The sequence below is a fragment of the Rutidosis leptorrhynchoides genome, chromosome 3 (assembly GCF_046630445.1).
Source record: "Rutidosis leptorrhynchoides isolate AG116_Rl617_1_P2 chromosome 3, CSIRO_AGI_Rlap_v1, whole genome shotgun sequence".
NCBI classification, from domain to species: Eukaryota; Viridiplantae; Streptophyta; class Magnoliopsida; order Asterales; family Asteraceae; genus Rutidosis; species Rutidosis leptorrhynchoides.
The window spans coordinates 637,538,412-637,553,592 of NC_092335.1; the positions used below are offsets into that span (position 1 = coordinate 637,538,412).

Here is a 15,181-nt window from a genome sequence, read left to right on the forward strand (position 1 = left end):
CTTGATGTTACCTATTTGCTTATTTGGTTGTATAAAAATTTAGACTAATGTCGATGCATATCTTACTAATGTAGCTCTTTGCCATTTAAGAAAATAAATAACACTAAATAAAATAAAATTGGGCTCTAGTTATTGAGTCAACAGCAAGCGTCGATTTATTGGCGACTTGACTGACTCTTAGAGCCTAAATTAAATTTCAGGCAGGATTTAAAACCCATGGAAATTTGATTTTACCATTTTCATGGCGTCTCAATTTTATTTTTTATTTTATTTTATTTTTTAAATAACTTTTTCCTACTTATTGGCCGGAGGTCCACTCGGAAGCAATCTCTCTATCCGTCGAATAGAGAAAGGGATGATTTTCTCTACTTTTGAGAGTGTTTTCACTCTAGGTGGAGAAATGACTTGACTTTATTCTCGGATAGGGGAAGGATTGTCTACATCTCACCTCCCCCATACACCACTTATGTGGTATTGAGTTTTGTTGTTGTTGGTGTTGTACTAAATAAAATAAAATGTTTTATTCTACCAATGTAGCTATAAGGTGTTCATTTAATTAAGCAAAATTAGTACAAAGTTCTCAAAATCTTAAAATAATATCTTTACTTTCAGCTAATGCTAGATACATTTGGTGTTGAGATGCAAGTTGTGAATAGGAGTGAGAAAGCCATTTTCTCTTCAACGGGTTGGTAATGTTATCCTGACACTCGATGTTGGTGCATAACCTTTTTCTCAAGTTATACAAATCAACTCTGATGGTGGGTGATTGGTGCTATAGTATAACAATACTTTTGATGACGTGGCGGGGTGTGATTGGTGGGTGGTTGTCCATATTTAGTGTATATATAAATATAAATAAGAATTTATAGTACAATTTGGTTTATAGAAAGTACATAATTTTTGACCATTTCGCATGCTATGAAATTTGAAAGTTCAGGGTTAGTTCAACTCATCATCATGTAAGAGCAGGTTTCTTTAGGCTATGTATGCAGTTTTTGGGCCTGAATTATAATTTGGTTTATATTTTGTCAAAAATTTAGTTATACAATAGCCTCTAACCCAAGTTATTCTTTGACACCACACCATAGGTAAATTGCTATCACAATTTCTTGATGTTACCTATTTGCTTATTTGGTTGTATAAAAATTTAGACTAATGTCGATGCATATCTTACTAATGTAGCTCTTTGCCATTTAAGAAAATAAATAACACTAAATAAAATAAAATGTTTTATTCTACCAATGTAGCTATAAGGTGTTCATTTAATTAAGCAAAATTAGTACAAAGTTCTCAAAATCTTAAAATAATATCTTTACTTTCAGCTAATGCTAGATACATTTGGTGTTGAGATGCAAGTTGTGAATAGGAGTGAGAAAGCCATTTTCTCTTCAACGGGCTGGTAATATTATCCTGACACTCGATGTTGGTGCAGAACCTTTTTCTCAAGTTATACCAATCAACTCTGATGGTCTGTCTAACTTAGGTGAGAATGCTCGCTCCTTCCTACTCATCAACATATACGTCGTTGTTCACTTAGCTTAACCATCATTATCTAACTTTTGATATACATGGTTCGGGTAGATCCGGAAGTAGATGTACAAGCGGGTCTGAAGGGGCGGTTCCCCTTGAGAAAATTCAGATTTTGAAAAAAAATAAAATTTTTGTGGGTATTAATTAAATTATACAATTGTGAGCAATGCACTCATGAAAGTTGTTCATTGAATGTCTTGGCCATGTTGAAAAGATATTAATCCCAGTATTACAAGATATTAAAAAGCTCTTTTTTTTTTTTTTTTTTTTTTTAATTATTGAGGAACAATAATCCCAGTATTTGTAGATTGATAGTCTCGACATGTGCAGAGATTTCTCGGGCGAGGATGTACAGATAGATGCTCGAAGGAACTGTATGCCTTTTGATTCTCTTTGATTTAGTATATCATTTTAGTAATGTCTTGGCCATGTTGAATCCAATCAAAAGTAAAAGTTTGTGGTCATAGCCCGTCATGTATTGTAGGCTGTCAATGTCCCTGAAAAAGGTTCACGGAAGCATCTTAGACGACTTAATATGCCGGTAAATTACACTATTTGAACCCTATTCTATTTATTTTTTGTTTTGAAATATATGCAGTTTCAGTTAGATTAACTGTATTTCTTAAGCAGTTGATTTTATTAGTATTCTTACGACCCTAGGAGCATTACATTACTAAACTGATGTTAACAAATGGTGCTTATGGAGGCATGGATCAATTTAACTATTTTAGTTTATGTCAGATATTTCTAATCTTAAAACGTATGGCTTTTTAGTCATCTCACGTGCCAGTGTTACCATTGAGATCAATGGTGAGGGAAGGGCATTTTCATGCATTGTCCATGCATCTAATTTTTTTTTTTTTTCCCAACTACAACACTCCTTTTTACAAGCAGGTTACATTAACCTTTCTTTTTTGGAAAAGGCATGGCCCAAGCAGCTTTTCATCTTGGGCCTGGAGAAAATCATATGTGACCTTGATCTAAAGTGGGTGACACTTTTTGTTTTACTACACTTGATGATACAAACTTTCAATTGATCATTTATGCACCGGATGCATGTGAGAGAGAATCTGTAGCATATTGTGGGGTGCGTCAACAAAACAATTTGTTTTCACAATTTAAAGTAAAAGCTGAAAGTGAAAATGAACCAACAAAAGTGCCACGACAAAGTAAGCTTCGTGTAACTGACTTATGCGTCGAAGACGGAAAGCAACCACATCTAAAAGGTAACGTTGGAGATCATGTGCTTACATCTAAAATCTTAATAGAAATTAGTCTCTAATTGTTATCTGAAACCTAATGTGTTTCAAATTATACTATTTTCTTAACGCTTAGTAGTTAGTGACTAATGTTATAATTATATAGCGCCTTCCGTAGGTATTTGCAAGTTTACCTGAGATACAACTTGGGAATACAGTTTCAGTAGCAAATCCTGCAGGAAAAGAAGTGAAATGGGGTTTAATAAAAGAATCTTAAAAATATTCTTCTAAAATCACTGTGTCGGTTGGCTGAAGTTCTTTTCTTTCCAAGAATCAATTGAAGCACGGCGATGTATGTGTGATTACCTACAAACGTAAGCACTCAATGTTCTATCTTCTTAAGGTTTGTAGGAGGAAGCGAAGATGAAGGCTTTACCCTACAGTTCATCGAACGATTGTGATAGTACACTTGACCATGTCAAGTAATTTTTGCGTTATGTGGTTTTTGTCAATCGGTTGATGTATTAATGCTTTAAACTAATTATGTTACAAGTATGTAAACATTAAACCTATGTTGCTATGCTTATCGTTTTATATTTAGCTTTAATATTGTTCTGTTCATCTTTTTTTAATGTTGTTATGCTTCTAATGGCCCGTTTAAAAAGACAAATGTGTGCTTCATGCTAATTGTTTTTTTAAGACCTAATGGTTTAAGTGATGATTATCCATGTCTAAAAACTTACATTTCATTATCAATATGTCTTTATGTCTAAAGCTATTTTACTTAAACCATCACACTACCCATAACACCCATACAAAAGTGCCCGCGAAATCGCGGGCCTTAAGCTAGTAGAAATATTATTTGTTTACCGAAAATGCAAGGTTGACAAATAGATATCTTATTATCCTTATGACAAGAAATGGAATGATTATTCTTAAGAAAGGATAGAATATGGTTGCCCGGATGTCCCAAACGATGATGCCACAAGTCTTGAGACACAGAGAGAAAGGTGGAAGGATGACCAAGACTACGAAAGACGGAAGACGAAAACGGGTAAAGATCACCATTGCTATTACATCTCAGGATTTTGGTGCCCTTCGGGAAGTCCTTTACAGTAAAACCAAAAAGATCAAACTCAAGAGAAACACGAGTATCTTTAGATAAACGGTGCACGTAAACTAAATTTTTAATTAAATGCGGAGAATGTAAGACGTGTTTTAAATATAAAGGACGAGAAAGAGTGGGAAAAGAAGTGTTACCATAGCCTTTAATTGGAATACCGTGACCATTACCGACAATAATATTTTTCGGAATGCTTAAAGGATAATAAGCCATGAGTTTACCTGAAGATGAAGCCATGTAAGATGTCGCGCCCGTATCCATATACCAAATTTCGTCAGGTGGATGAAGAGACAATGTATGAAACGTGGCATCTATACCTGATGGCGCATAATTTGAAGAAGAGTGCGTTTGATATTAAGAAAAATATGAGAAATTCCTGCGGCGACCTCTACTTCCTTTACTACGGGTACCCGAAGTTCTAATTCCTCGACTACGAAAGTTCGTAAACCCATTATTCTGTGATGTCAGATTGAAAGGATTGGAGTTTGGAGAAGACGTCTGCTTTGATGACAATGGTACGGTAGTTGCGAAAAGCATAGCTGGATGCAATTAATTTAATCAGGATAATGAAAAGATATAGATAATCACAAGATATAGCTTCTGACGTAACGATAGATAGTGGAATAAAATTGGAGAGATAAAAGACTTCGAAGAATAAGCAGCAACTACGTATGGAGTATAATATAAATATGTGACAGAGACCTCAATGACTATTATCACACAAAACACTTGAAAGATTACTAATTATTATATAATAATGGAATCTTGCACATTGAGTGGGTTGTTCCGTACAAGAATTAAAAAAGAGAAGAAAATTGGTGGACGGTAGAAAAAAAGTTCCGACGTTTTTGTGAGGTATTTTTGTTTCGTAAGATTGTAAGAAGAGAAAAGGTTAGATCATAATTTAAGCTGGTACCATGAAAGAGTTTGAGACTCAATGAATCATTCTCATTCTATCAATCCATATTTATATACAAAGATATGCCTTGGTGACCAAGACTCTAACTAACCATATATAATTAATTAATACAATTCTAAACAATATATAATTCTAATAATAACTAAATATCTATATATGGAATATATCAATGCCTAATATCAGTGATCCTACCACCGGAAGACGGTATAAAGCTCCATGGATTAACTCCGCCGTTTATACCTCCTCATGGTCCAACCTTAACTATGTTACCAGCCGATGCCTACATATTAATAAACATTTAAATTCATTGTTATTGTTACATGTATATAAACTCATATTGATTGGTAAACTACAGTAATAAATATCTATCTATAATTTTTATTAAAATTCTAAAATGGTGATGTCATAAATAAGGAATTATCCTTCACACAAAAAAATTAAAATTAAAAAATTTAAGAGTATGTAGATGATGTCGTTAATATAAAATTTAGGGAAAATGGCACCAAAATGCACTGAACTTTCATCAAAATCCTATTGTATGCATTCAACTTTTAAAATTCCTATTGTATGCATTCAACTTAATATTTTCTCCTATTGTATGCATTCAACATGTTATAACAGGTTACCTTCTAAGTCACCTTCTAAATATTTACATCTTTAGTACCTCATATTTATAAATTCTAATTTCATTAGTCCTTTTGTTAAACAAACCATTTATATCTTCATACATTCAAATGGCATGTGATTGATCGTTCCACCTTATATACTATTCGAAATCTTATTACAGTACATCTTATCAGATCGGATGAACTTAATTACGCATAAGATGGCGATTTGTGGCGATGATGACTTCCATTTGGTAAATCCTATATACGTTTTCATAATCTGCGCATCAAATTAGGTATTTACACTTCAGTTAGTCATTATGTTGATTCGAATTATTGTTATTCATATCGTTTCATGTGCACGATTAATCCTAACTCGTTATGAAATTGTGCCTCATATTACTAATTGATTTTAGTTACTGAGTTATAACTTTTTTCCTTAATTGATTCATCAATCATGAAACTATTCGCTTGATATAGGTTTCATGCGGAGTGTAATTGACAACAAAATTGATTGTGAAATAATTAAGTCGATTTCTCTTTCTTTTTAATCCATTATTTCTTCTTCATAACCAATCAATCTCACTGGTAACCCTAAATCATTACTAAATCAGTTACTTTCAATTAGAAATATTAAAGATAGAACTGTGTTATGAATGTAATTGCGCATAATGACTTCGTTGTTGGCCAGTATTATCTACATCACAAGTCTATTCATTTACACAGGGTAAAGGTTTTTGTAAAATGCATTTGGCGGTGGTATTTCTTTATCTTACATCGGGTTACATAAAGTTATTGAACAAAAAATGCTGAAATAATACTGTTGATTGTACTGATGCAGTAGTGAATGTGGAAGTGGTTGATAACAGAGATTGAGTGAGACGGAGAAAAATCGTGGTTCAGGAAGTTGAATTCTTTTTCAATGACATCGTTCAGTGCCGTGCAAAAAAGGTTTGACTTGCTCCCTTGTGATCTTCATAAAATTTACTTATATTTGTCTTGTTAAGTGAAACTGAAAGTTATGGTGTTTTGAAAATGATTTTTGGACTTATTTTGGGTTAAGGTGGAAATTATGACCCATATGGGTTATAATGGTCTATTTTAACCCATGCGCATAATTTCAGGAATCTGAAGTTACAAACACGTCCATAACTTCATTTTGAACTTGTGGTATGAAAATGAAACATTCAAGTCTCCCGGATTGAATTTTGAGTCGCCAACATGAAATATTATTAGTTTTGGTAAAAATGTCAAAATGACTCTCGGGCCTACTTTGTGGGGTTGTAAGTTGAAAATGGTTAAGTTTTGATGAAAACTCATAACTGGGATGGAAAGTGTTTCCGACAAGCTTTAAAATGGTATATAGTATGTTTGTTTAACAAAAGGACTAATGAAATTAGAATTTACAAATACGAGGGACTAAAGATGTAAATATTTAAAAGGTGACCTAGAAGGTAACCTGTTATAACAGGTTGAATGCATACAATAGGAGAAATATAAAGTTGAATGCATACAATAGGACTTTTGAAAGTTGAATGTATACAATAGGATTTTAATGAAAGTTTGGTGCCATTTTCCCTAAAATTTATTAAATAGAAATTTAAATAATATAATTACTCCGTATAAATAAATAAAACAATACGGAGTTCAAGAAATAAAAAATACGGAGTATACTCTTTCACTCTTTCATTTATGAAACAAATCAGCCAAGCATCCACCCTCTTCCCCTTTACATGAAAACCCTAAAAAAAACCCTAGAAATTCAACAAGCGACATAAGCAATAGCGAATTCTTCTTCGCCATTTGTAAGATCGAAGCAATAAGGAATTCTTCATACAATCGCTACTTAACAGGTTCGTTTTTCTTATTTTTTTCAAGAAATATTCCATCACCATTAAGTTGCTTACATGAAAAAATTGAGATTTAAAATTCTTTTGCGGATATGGGCATGTGGATTTGTGATGGATAAGTGCAGATTCAGTTGAACTTTCAGGTACTTTTTTAATACAACTATTTTTTTGCTGAAATTATCTGTGAGTTTTAATGCATTCCAGGTGCTCATCCAAATGTCTATGTCATTAATACTTTGCGCATTATCTTATTTTTCATCCTTTTTTACCTCAATAAAACTGATGCATTTAATAGCCTGAACATATAAGGTACACGATTTGTGATGTGGTAATATGCAAAGAAAAGAACGAAAAAATTGATTTTTTTTTTTACTTTTATATTTATTCTTCTTTGTAATTGTAATTGTGTTGTTGTAGGTGATCAAGAAGTATACAAGATTGCTGCAAAAGTTGTGCCATGTGGGCTTACTATGAGTTATGAAAAGGTATTGTTGAATTGTAATCATTTATTAATCTGTTTCCTTGGGATTTTTAATGTTTAATTAAATTTAACTTAGTTATATGTCTTTCAAAGAAGAAGCAAAATGGAGAACTGTGAATTAAAATTGAAAGTAGATGTTTTCACAAACCTCAAAAAAAAAATAGTTTTTGAAAACTTGATATTGGAATGGGTTTGGTTGCAGGTATTTAAAAGTGCTTATGTCTCTTTGTTTCTATTTTACATGTCCCACTATCAAAAGAAAAGAGTAAGAGTACATTTCCCAACTTTCTTCAATTAAAGTATAAGTGGCAATTCACATGGTCTATAAAACTAATCATTGCTACAATTTATATTATTAGTCTTTGTTTTATAGTGTGATTCAATTCAATATATAGTTTTCATGCTTTGATTCACACATTTAAGTTTGCAACTACAACACTGAACTCATAGGCTATGTGGTTCAATTCTGGAAGATCCTTTTTATTTATTCATGTTTATATGTATTTTCTAATTATTATTTTTTGCTGAATTTTGTTTAAAGTAAGGTTGTTAAGTTGAGGTTTGAAGTATATGAACTTTTTAATTAAGATAATGATTTTGTTGTACCATTTTTCTTGTAAAAGTCTCGACATTATTCTCTTATTCATAACTTATGCATATTGTGTCAAGGGATTAAGACTTTATGAGCCTTAATGGTAGTTCATAAATTTGATAATTACATAATTGAATCCGGATTGTTGTTTGATTCAAGGTTTGTTATATGGTTACTATGAGTATTTGATTTTTTTCTAAAAAAAAAAATGCTTTTGGTTCTTTTTTGTTTAGCTTGGTTATGAGATGCTTCTGGTTATTAATCCTTAGGGAGGAATGATATATGTTGAGGTTGACGCACAAAAAGGAAGATGCAAGGTTTAAAAAAACGGAAACGTGCCTCGAGGCGTTTTCCCTTTGTGAGGCGAGGCGTATGCCTCGAGGCGAACTGAGGCGTACGTTCGAGGCGGAGTTAAAAAAATACATAAAAAATTATTAGATATATATAATCGATAATATATAATATATAATTAACAGGGACTGTTATCATCATTTTATTAAAGTTTCAAGGGTGTATATATAGTTTTTTCTTATTATTAAAGTTTAGTAAAACTTTAGGGGCTGTAATTGAAATTTGATAAAAGAAAAATAAATTAAAATATTTAAATATATAAAGATATACGCAGTATAGATAAGATTAGATCAGAATCAGATCTGTGCTTCTTTCTTCTTTTCAATTACGGATTCAACAAACTAAGCCTTCACCTACCTCTTCTTCTTTTCAATTACGGATTCAACAAACTAAGCCTTCTTTTCAATTACCAGATCTAAGCCTTCATCTACCTCTTCTTCTCATTCACGGATTCAACAAACTAAGCCTTCACCTACCACTTCACCTAATTTAGCCGCCACAATTTTCCCGCTATTTTTTCTAAGGGGCGTACGTTTTTTCTAAAAAATTGAGGCGTACGATTTTCAGTGTGAGCCGCAAGTGTGAGGCGTCCGTTTTTATTCAGCAATGAGGCGTTCGTTTCGAAACGGTGAATTGCAATTTCGTAGTGAGGCGCGCCTCGAGGCGTATGAGGCGTACGTTTTTTTAAACTATGGGAAGATGGAAGCCAGACAGAGGTACAATAGATTATTTAATAAAGTTTACATATGAGTTTGCTAGGTAGATAAGTAGATTGTTGCTTAATTGCTTTATTCCTACATAATAGAATAATGATCACATGAGTTTGCTCGATTTTATGCACCTACTTTATAATTTACATTTGAAGTATCTTTTAAGCTTACTTTAGTATTTTACAATAAAGTAGGGTTATTTGTGCTCCATTTACTTTAGATTTGAAGTATTTCAAGGTTATTTTTCTATTAAAGTGAGATTCTTAAAATCTTCATTTAAGTCAATTTTAATTGGAATATAAATATTGTGTATACCTAAGTTTAGTCAAATATTTATTGTGTATACCTAAGTTTAGTCAAATATTGTTTATATAGTGGTGGGTGTGCATCGATCACAATCAATGAGATAATGGTTAGTAGGTTGATTTAGTTTCTAAAGGGATGAAAAAAATGCAGTGTCCACTGACTGGCATCAATGGCTAGGTGATCCAAAGAACTACTTGCTCATATGTGGTCTCATGGAGTGGAATTGGGTATATAGAAATGGAAAGCAACAATTATCGGGTATACTGTCAGGAATTTGACATTGTATTAGTTTGGTGATAGGTACAAATTGTGGGGGTACTAAAGATAAAGTATAGTGAAATAAGAATTTACGTAGTAGTGTAAGGTTAAAGTTTTCATATCTACCTGATAGATAGTGTTGTATAATTTGGGTACCAAAATGTGTGGATCAATAGTGACATGGATGCTATGATTATTGATTATTGATTATGTTGCATTTTAATCTTTCGTAGCATTTTAATATATATTATTGAGGTATACAATAGTTGTAAGAAATTGAAAGTAGTTTCGAAATTGAAAGTAGTTTTGTTCCTTACATCATAGCTATAAAGTAATGGTTTGTTTAATCTGAAATGTATTGTTTTTTTTTTTTTGAAGGGCTACTTACTCTTTGTTTATAGTCGTCGTTTAAATTTATGTTGTTGAATATGATGTAGGTCTTGCTGAGGTTATACACCAGATCTTCAATTTTAGCCAGTGTGAAATGATCAAGTACAATTGGCAAATTGGAGCAAGGGTTTGGATGGGATGATAAATGGTCCCCATGAGTGTATGATTGTACTATTTATTTGCTTATTACAAACTCAAGCATTTGGTTAATATGTTAATTGCATTGTTTGAGTTTTCTTTGATCATATGTTTTGTTGGTTTAGGGATTCTAATGCGCTGATTCTAACTTCATGGTTTCTTTAGATCACAAATTGAAGCAATTAGCTAATATGACCATAATAAAGATTGAACATTCTCAACTTACTACTTTTTCATTGTTAGTTTTACTTCAAACTTTGCATGTTATAGATATGTAAATATAAATATACATTAAGATCTTAAATAACATGACTACTATCAGTGTTGTAAAAGTCGGCCGACTTGCCCGACGCGTCGGCCGATGCGTCATTTTTTTGGGTTCTCCGTCCCGTTTTTTCTAAAAACGACTCAAAAGACGGTCAAAGCTAAAAGTTCGGTCAAAGTCTGTCAATGACGGTCAAAGTTGGTCAACAACGGTCAAAATCATTCAAATTTTCGTCAAGATGTGATATGTTTTAAAATTAGGGTTTGTTTTCATTTTTTGGGCCGCTCTTTTCTCTCTGTCCTTACTGATTATGTACTCGGTAACATTAATTGAGTTTGAAGTTTGATTGTATATAAATTCAAGTTCTTATTTAAGAAATTTATGGTAAATAATCAACTATTTTATACATATATAAATATATATTTAAGAAATTATTAATAAAGTCAACGTTGGTCAACAACCGATGCGTCCCCGACTCGGCTGATGCGTCCTTTTTAGGTCTCGACCGATGCGTCCCCGACTCGCGACTTTTACAACCTTGCCTACTATAACATGTCATTCAACAATTTTTCCTTTAAAATCACGTGATTCCACGGGTCTTTACACTAGTGTGTGTGTGTGTGTATATATATATATATATATATATATATATATATATATATATATATATATATATATATATATATATATATATATATATATAGTGGTAGGATCAAGAGGGAAGTAACCATTCGGGGGGAAGCAAAAACTTTTTTTTTTTTTTTTTCATTTTTTGAAAAAACTTTGTTCACGAACATTATAGATGAGATGAAAATATGAACATTTAGTAGAGACACTTTGTGATAAATGTTTTTATTTTGGCGGGAAAACGCTCGAAGAAGTAATATATAACAATTATCGTGTTTTTTGAGCGTATTTTGAGGTTTTAGCTATTGGGGTTTAGATATTAGGGTTTAGATATTAGGATTTATAGGGTTTAGATATTAGGGTTTAGAAATTTAGGGTTTAGGGTTTAGATTTAGGGTTTAGATTTAGGATTTAGATTGAGTTTTTAACACGAACGGTTTAGAGTTTAGAGTTTAGGGTTTAGGGTTTGGTGTTTTGGGTTTATGGAATAAACCCAAAACACCAAACCCTAAACCCTAAACCCTAAACCCTAAACCCTAAACTCTAAATCGGGCTAAATTTTACTTCACGAAACATGAAAAAAAAACGTTCATATTCTTCACGAACAATATTATCTTGAATGTTATTTTTGTCGATCGTTTTCCCGCCTAAATAATAACATTCATCACGAAGTGTCTCTTCTAAATGTTCATATTTTCGCGTGATCTTGATGCCGGAAAAAAAATTTCAAAAAAAAAACGAAATTTTTTATTTTTTTTTGCTTCTCCCCACTTCCCCCCGATTGGTTACTTCCCCATTGATCCTGCCCCTATATATATATATATATATATATATATATATATATATATATATATATATATATATATATATATATATATATATATATATATATATATATATATATAGCATTCGTATACCATTTTGCTTTTCGAGATGGGTAGTAATAAATAAAATATATGTAATTTAAAAGGAAATATTGAATTGATATGGTGCATCTAAACTCCGATCCTCGAACGCCCATATATAGAGTCGTAAATTTGAAGCAGGGGTTATATAGTAATTAAATAAATATAATAATATTGTAAATATCTTAAATCTTGATCAATACTTGGCGCATGCAGACACCGATGACAACTAAAACATGTCATATATATTTCATCAGCATTTACATTACGTATATATGAGGATCATATCGACCGACGACCGATGGACTTTAAAACGTGCATATTAAGCATGGTATATGAGCTGGCACTATATTGTTCAATAGAGGAAGTGGCATGAATTTGTTTTTTTCTCAAGAAACCTACAATCTAGATCTTCACTTCTAAAATTATATGCATACATTTGGTTCGTTTTTTTCTCTATGTGGGACTTGACTTGCACACCTTAACCGATTATTTCCAACAATCGCTCCCTTAGTAGGTTTATTCTTATCATTTCAGGCAGGGCCGGTCCCGAGAATTTGAGTACCTAGAACGAGTTGAAAAAAAAGGCCCTTTGTAATCGAATTTGTGTCTCCCTCAATGGCAAATCCAGAAAATTTTATCAACGAGGGCTACGATTGACGAATCATTAAAACAGTTCAAAACAACACATATTACATGTTAGGATAGCAAAAGTAGTGCATATTAATTTAAAAAAAAAAAAAAAAACTTAGAAACATAAGACGAATTATAAACCATTGAAACTTGAAAAATAATGAAATGGGCACTTTGTTGTGTAATATCAATACATAAACATTTTAATGATGAATATTTATACTATGATATAAAAATATAAAAAGAAAATACCTAGTCCTAAAAGAATTATCCTTTACTATAAGAGCTAGACTAGATAGATATAAAATTCCATTCTTTTGTTATGTTTACGTGTGTAAATTAAATTTAGTGAATTCTCTATCCACATATAAATATATAGTTATAACTAGTGGAATGATCCGTGGAATCACGAGTTTGTTTAAACGAAACAGTTTAATGATGTATTTTAGGTATTAAGTGAATTTAAACGCTAAAGTCATTTAGTTTAATGACCCGACGAATTTCGACTAAGAAACTTCTCGTTGCTTTTACAGACACATTGATGTTCTTAACTTGGTCGGAATAAATGAACTACATATATTCTCTCACCACCATCTTCCAATTTTCATCACAATTACTATTTTAATTGTCATAAAAACCTACATAGAATATTTTATTGAGACATGTATTTCGCATACATATATAAAATAATTAATCTCGAAGAGACTCATATTTGAATTTGAATAATAATATAATAATAATAATTAATAATTAATGAGAGTGAATTTTTTTTTTTAAATATGAAATAAATAAATAAGTAGATTTAATTTAATTAGTCATTAATTAGATTAATGACATCACCTTAAGGGCTTAGATTTTTTTCTTTTTCTTTTTGATTTTTTCTTACAAAGGAATTAGCCTAATAATGACATCATCATTATAGGATTTTAATAGAAACTATAGATTCTTACGAAAAAATATCATGATTGGTCCCCAACGTTTGTACCAAAAATCAAGTTGACCTTAAGTTTAAATTGATCATCGTTGGTCCCAACTTTTTAACTTTGTCCAATTTTGGTCCCAATACTTAACAGCCGTTAATTTCATTCAGTTTAGTGAAGCACGTGCCTACCAGATGAAGGGCTTTTTTGTCTTTTGAAATAACAATTTTAGACACTAATTTAGCATTTTTATTCTCGGCCTATAAGTTCACCCCCAAATCAACATACGTTCAGCTTGTATCAAAACCCTAATTTCCAAACTAATTTCCAAAGCGTGATGTCGTAGATTGAGAGAAGTTTGCCCGTGTTATTATTATTCTTGCTCAAAATTCTTTGAATTTTATATATTTTTTGACATGTTTGGTAAATAGGAATGGGGTGGTAATTGTGTATATGTGTGCTAGCGATGCAGTCCTCATCCATCGCAAGGATGATGATGTTTGTTATCCCATATGATTTTAACGGTTTGAGATAGCTGAGTGTTTTGAGCTTAAAATTAAATTCTTTTTCGTGATACCACTATAAAGGTTATTAATATCATAATATGATATGTTTTTTTTCTCCCATTAATCTCAGTTTCACGTTAATATGTGTGTAAATTGTCATGCTAATTTTAGCTGCACATTTGTATCTACAATACCAGACTATGATAAAGTGTACGTGCATTCGAAAGGAGTTCAGTAAGGTAAGACACATGATGTAATTATGCAAAAACATGTAAGAAATATTTGTCAAATGACATGACTGTACAAAATATACATATTGATGTTCTTCTAAATTATTGAACGTAAGCTGGTATTAGCCAACAAAAGTGATAATTGTAAACGCTTCTATTAAACAATCTTGGGCCAAAGTGTGCACTATGGATTTTATTGTTTTTGACAGACTTCATTACTTCATGACCTTGTAGTTCTAGGTGTTTTTGACCTATTTTGACTATAGTTGACTTACAAATTCATTACAAACTGATATAAATGTTACATTACAAACTGATATAAATGTTATGTTTCTTTTAAAACAGCCTACTTTAACTATATTTGACTAACTTTGACTTATTTCCGGGTGTCAAAATAGACTGTATTTAAATGGGTCAAATAGAGTATAATTAAATGGGTCAAAGTGACTTTGTGTAACCAATTCAAGACTTGTATTCATTAAATGGGTCAAATAAACTATAACCAAATGGATCAAAGTGACTGTATTTAAATGAGTCAAATAGACTATAGTTAAATGATATTGATTTGTTAAACAGCAACATACATACTGCAGTAGCACAACATAAAATACTGCATTACATTTAACAACAACAAAATTAATAT

At 31.6% G+C, this 15,181-nt stretch overlaps 2 long non-coding RNA genes across 2 annotated transcripts; both read left to right on the top strand.

Moving 5' to 3' along the window:
* Positions 1–7,051: 7,051 nt before the first annotated feature.
* Positions 7,052–7,839, top strand: LOC139899087 (uncharacterized). The gene is made up of 3 exons (XR_011777314.1): positions 7,052–7,229; positions 7,352–7,369; positions 7,644–7,839. It is a non-coding gene; the product is annotated as an uncharacterized lncRNA (long non-coding RNA).
* A 727-nt stretch (positions 7,840–8,566) lies between these two features.
* LOC139899088 (uncharacterized) lies at positions 8,567–10,469 on the top strand. The gene is made up of 3 exons (XR_011777315.1): positions 8,567–8,616; positions 9,357–9,366; positions 10,362–10,469. It is a non-coding gene; the product is annotated as an uncharacterized lncRNA (long non-coding RNA).
* The last annotated feature ends 4,712 nt before the right edge of the window (positions 10,470–15,181 follow it).